At 46.7% G+C, this 4,937-nt stretch overlaps 1 long non-coding RNA gene across 1 annotated transcript in view; it reads right to left on the bottom strand.

The window, feature by feature from the left end:
- Positions 1-1,503, bottom strand: part of LOC102010568 — a 6,145-nt gene extending 4,642 nt beyond the window's left edge. Inside the window, exon 1 of the long non-coding RNA XR_260042.2 lies at positions 1,094-1,503. This is a non-coding gene — a long non-coding RNA (uncharacterized LOC102010568). The remainder of the gene's footprint in view (positions 1-1,093) is intronic.
- Between the last annotated feature and the right edge of the window lie 3,434 nt (positions 1,504-4,937).

Here is a 4,937-nt window from a genome sequence, read left to right as displayed (position 1 = left end):
TACTTAAGCCAGGTGTGGAGGCACACCCCTGTAATCACAGTATTCTGGAAGGCAGAGGCAGGAAGATCACAAATTCAAGTCCATTTTGAGCAGTTTAGGTATTTAGGGAAACTCTGACTCAAATAAAAAAACAGGGGTGGGGATGCAACTCATTGCAGAGGTCCTGACTTCAATCTCCAGTATCACAAAAAATACATACATATGTGCATACATACAGACAGCCATGGTGGCATACACCTATAATCTCAGCACTTGGAAGCTGAGGCAGGATGATCACTGTTCCAGTCCAGCCTAGCATACATAGTGAGACCCTCAAAAAACCCAAGAAAAATAAGTAATAAAAATTACTGAGACAAACAATAACCATTGATAATTTCCTACCGCTTTGTCTGTAATTCGGTAAGCTCCCCCATTATCATGTTATCCTTCTTTCACTCTTTAAAATAAAAAATTTTGAAAAAAATTACTGAGACAGATCTTTTTCTCTAGTAGGGCAAGCTCAAAATTGTGTATTAATATGTTCACACAGAAGGATTACATTTGCATCTTTTTTATAAAAGTAATCTTTATCTGGAACTTCTTACTAACTTCTTACCTACACAGTATTACACGTTTTTCTTTCACTCAGCCCTGACGTTGCTCACAACATAGCTCAACAGGGGGAAAAATGTAGAGACCTCCATCCCGTTTCACACCCAACCCCAACCACCGAACTCTGAGGCGGCAAAGCAGCAGCGCCCCACGCCCCTTGAACCGCAGGCGCGGGCGGCTCAGCGCGGGCCTCGTGTGGCACTGGGTGCTCCCACGCACCGCTCCCGGTGCCATCCCTAGCACCACAAACGAGCTAAAAGCAAAGCCACATTTCAAAACACACAAACACCTCGTTTTGACATGAGCTGTTTCCCTCTTTCTGTTTTGCCTCATGCGGGATTTCTGAGAAATGACTGCGTCACTTCGCATAAGGCCGGGTCTGCAGTTTTGTTTTTGTTAATGATGCCGAGGGGAGGGGAAGGAATGCACGCGCTGACTGCAGGGCGTGAAGCAGATCGGGGAAGAAGAGAGGCGCCCGCCCGGACCCCTCACCCCGACTGACCTCAGCTCTGGACTCCCAGGCTCAAAAGGAAATGAACAAATTGTGCGCCCCTCAGGAAATTTCAGGAACAAAGCAGGGAAACCCAACGGCTGCATCCTCGCGGAGGCCCGCTGTCCCCACTCCTCCCGTCCCACCGAGTGTGGGGCCGAGCACCGGCGGGCGAGGATGGGAGCTGCTCCCGGCAGCCGAGCAAAGGCCCAGGGAGCCGGGCGAGCCAGGTGCGCCAGGGAAAGCCACCTCCTGCTCCTCCCAGCGTCATAACCGGTTCATTAGGAGACACTACTGAGTGGAGGGCAAAAATTCAAAGCCAGTTCCTCCCACTAGACAAGAACATTAACTGCTTTGGGCTGGAGAGCTAGCTCAGCAGCAGCACAAGCACCTGCCAGGCAAGCACGAGGTCCTGAGTTCAATTCCTGATACCAAAAAAAAAAAAAAAAAAAATTAACTTTTTTATGGCACAGAACTGAAGGTGTTTCTTTTTGTTTTTTTGTTTTTGTTTTTTTTTTTTGGTTTTTTTGTTTTTTTTTTTTTTTGGTTTTTCTCCGGTACCGGGAACCGAACTCACGACCTTGCGCATGCCAGGCAGGCGCTTTTGCCGCTGAGCTAAATCCCCAGCCCCTGAAGGTGTTTCTTAAAGCAAAGAGAGAAACCAGAGGCAGTGGCGTGTATTTGTAGTCCTGTCTGTTCAGGATGCTGAAGCAGGGTAATCACTTGAGCCTGAGAGTTCAAGACCAGCCTGGGTAACCTAGTGAGACCTTGTCTCAAAAGAATAAATAATATAATCACATATGGTGGCACACACCTGTAATGCCACCACCAGTCAGGAGGATCCTGAGTTCTAGGCCAACCTGAGCTACCAGTGAGTTGGAGGCCAACCTGTATTATAAAGTGAGACCCTTTTTCAAACAAAACACACACACACACACAGGCATGAAAAAAACGAGTGAAATGAGGGAACTCAGCCCAATCTCTCCTAAACTGCAAAAGCCCCTTGAAGTGGGGTACCTATACCTATGGCTATGGCCCCCCTCGAATAAAGTCTGCCTTCTCATCTTTTAAAAACCGCTAAATAAAGTCGAAAACTCTTTTAACACAGTGCAGGCCCTTCCCTTCGCGGCCGGCTCCTCTCCCAGCACACCTGTGGCTGACTTGGATAAACACAGCCACGTGACCACCAAGTGAGGGAGGTGGAGTTCTGAATGGAATGCAGCCGCCGCCAGTGCTGGGCTGAGCTGAGACTCTGGCGTGGCTGTGGATTTACACAGGCAAAGAAGCCAAACAATGAGCTCATGCACAAGAATGCGGCCTGTGGGGAAGTCTGCGCCAGAGCAAACTGGTTTTTGAATCAGATGGGAATAGCCGCAATCGAGTCTCCCACGGGAACAGGCTTAGGAAGAGCACGAGCCACCATTCAGCTTTTAGGGTGCAGCTGATTGACTTTCGAGGGCTGACCTTTAAACTGCTCTGCAGAGTCGGTGACTCACTGTACTCTGAACTGTGTGCTTTCCCTGGCCCCACGAACCAAGAGGGTCTACAGGCCAGGCAGTGTCCGAGTGCCCTGAGGCCACGCGCATCACTAGGAAAACTGAATCCAAAACAGGTCTGCACTGCCAGCTCTGTGTCTATGGTCCTGAGACAGTGTCGTTAGGGTCCGCACTGCCCACATTTGTCAGTGGAGCCTTACTTTCTAAATAAACATAATCTGCCCACGATTTTTCTTCTATTTTCTGTTTTTTGGACTGGGAATCGAACCCAGGGCTTTCCCATTGAGCTATATCCCATAGCCTTTTATGAAACATTTTAAGGCTGTGGATTTAGCTCAGCGGCAGAGCGTCTGCCCGGCAACTGCGAGGTCGTGAATTTGATTCCCGGTACGGGGGTCGGGTGGTGGTGGGGAATACTTTAAGCCGGGCGTGGTGGCGCACACTTGTAATCCCAGCACTCGGGAGGCTGAGGCAGGAGGATCATTACGAGTTCGAGACCAGCCTGGGCTACAAAGTGAGCTCAAGGCCAGCCTGAACTGCATAGTGTGACCCTGTCTCAAAAAGAAAAAAAAAAAAAAAACATTTTAAGACATGGTCTTGCTAAATTCCTTGGTTGCCTAGACTGGGCTGGAAATTGTGATTCTCCTGCCTCAGCCTCCCAGTGTGCTAGGAATACAGGTGTGAACCATTTCCAGCTTTCACTAAGTTTGATTGTTTTTTTGTTTGTTTTGTTTTTGATACTAGGAATTGAACTCACAACCTTGCCTTTTGCCAGGCAGGCACTGTGCCACAGAGCTATATCCCAAGCCCTAAGTTTTGTCATTTATACCCAATTCAGATGTGTGTGTGTGTGTGTGTGTGTGTGTGTGTGTGTGTGTGAGAGAGAGAGAGAGAGAGAGAGAGAGAGAGAGAGAGAGAGAGAGAGAGAGAGACAGGGTTTCGCTGTGCAGTTCAGGCTGGACTTGAACTCACTTTGTAGCCCAGGCTGGCCTTGAACTTACGATCCTCCTGCTTCAGCCTCCCAAGTGCTAGGATTACAAGTGTGAGCCACCACACCCAGCTTGACCACCCCAAGTTTGAGGCCAGCCTGCGCTACATACTGAGTTCAAAGCCAGCCTGAACGGTATAGGGAAGCCCTGTCTCAAAAAACAAAAACAATAAAAAATGGAAGAAAATGAAAATACTCATTTTAACAGACCAAATATGGGATAAGGAAAGCAGGGAGAGATGAAATTTTTTTGTTTTGTTTTGTTTTGTTTTTCTGGTACCAGGAATCGAACTCAAGACTTTGTGCTTGCCAGGCAGGCGCTGTGCCACTGAGCTAAATCCCCAGCCCCGAAATATTTTTTAAAAACCTACATCTCCACCCCATCCCACCCCATATATACAGATTCAGTCCCAACTGCATCCTTCTGTGCATGTTTGTTTCTTGGTCATCTTTTAAGATCCAACATCAAAAAAAAAAAAAAAAAAAAAAAATCCAACATTAAACTTTCTTTGCTCTTTTTCTTTTTCTTTTTTTTTTTTTTTTTTTTTGCAGTACTGGGGATTGAACCCAGGGCCTCTGCATCGAGCTGCATCCGCAGCCTTAAAAAAATGTTTTAAAATTGTGGGACAGTGTCTCACTAAATTGCCCAGGTTGGATCTTCCTACCTCAGCCCCCCAGACTGCTAGGGTTATAGGTGGTCTCTATCACCATGCCTGGCTTCAGAAGCCTTAAGATCCTGTACATCTACACATTTTGTTCTGATTGTCCCACCTTTTTTATTTACTTATTTATTTTGGTGCTGGGGATTGAACCCATGACCTCTGTTATGGCTCGTGTCTGGATGTCCCTCCAAAGTCTTATGTCATAGTTGAGGCTTTTTCAAAAGTGGCTGAGTGTGTGACTGATTCATGGTGCAATGCTAGGATTAAACATGGGTGAAAAAAAAAACAAAAAAAAAAACAAAAAAAACAAAAACATGGGTGATTACTAAATCAGTCCACTGGTTGGTTTGGTGCCACCCTAACCCTGGTAACCTAGAAAAGAGTATAAAAGGGGCAGAAGAAGGCTGCTAAGGTCCTTTGATTGCTTCGCTACCTTCTGCCCAACATAAACTGTTTCTCCTTGCGATGCCCCTCTGCCAGGCCGCCCTGCCTTGGAGCCAGTTGATTATGGACTGAAACCTCTACAGACTATAAGCCAAAAACACCTTTCCTCCCTTGATTTTGGCATTAGGTATTATGTCTCAGCAACGAGAATAGTAACTAAGACAATCTCATATGAGTATCTGCCCTACAACTGATTCACACTTCCAACTAGTCATTTTTCTAGCACTTTGTACAGTGTTCTTTTTGTTTTTTGAGACAGGATCTCA

Source organism: Chinchilla lanigera, unplaced genomic scaffold (assembly GCF_000276665.1).
Source record: "Chinchilla lanigera isolate Chin_1 unplaced genomic scaffold, ChiLan1.0 scaffold00012, whole genome shotgun sequence".
Lineage (NCBI taxonomy): Eukaryota > Metazoa > Chordata > Mammalia > Rodentia > Chinchillidae > Chinchilla > Chinchilla lanigera.
This window is presented reverse-complemented; position numbering and strand designations above follow the sequence as displayed.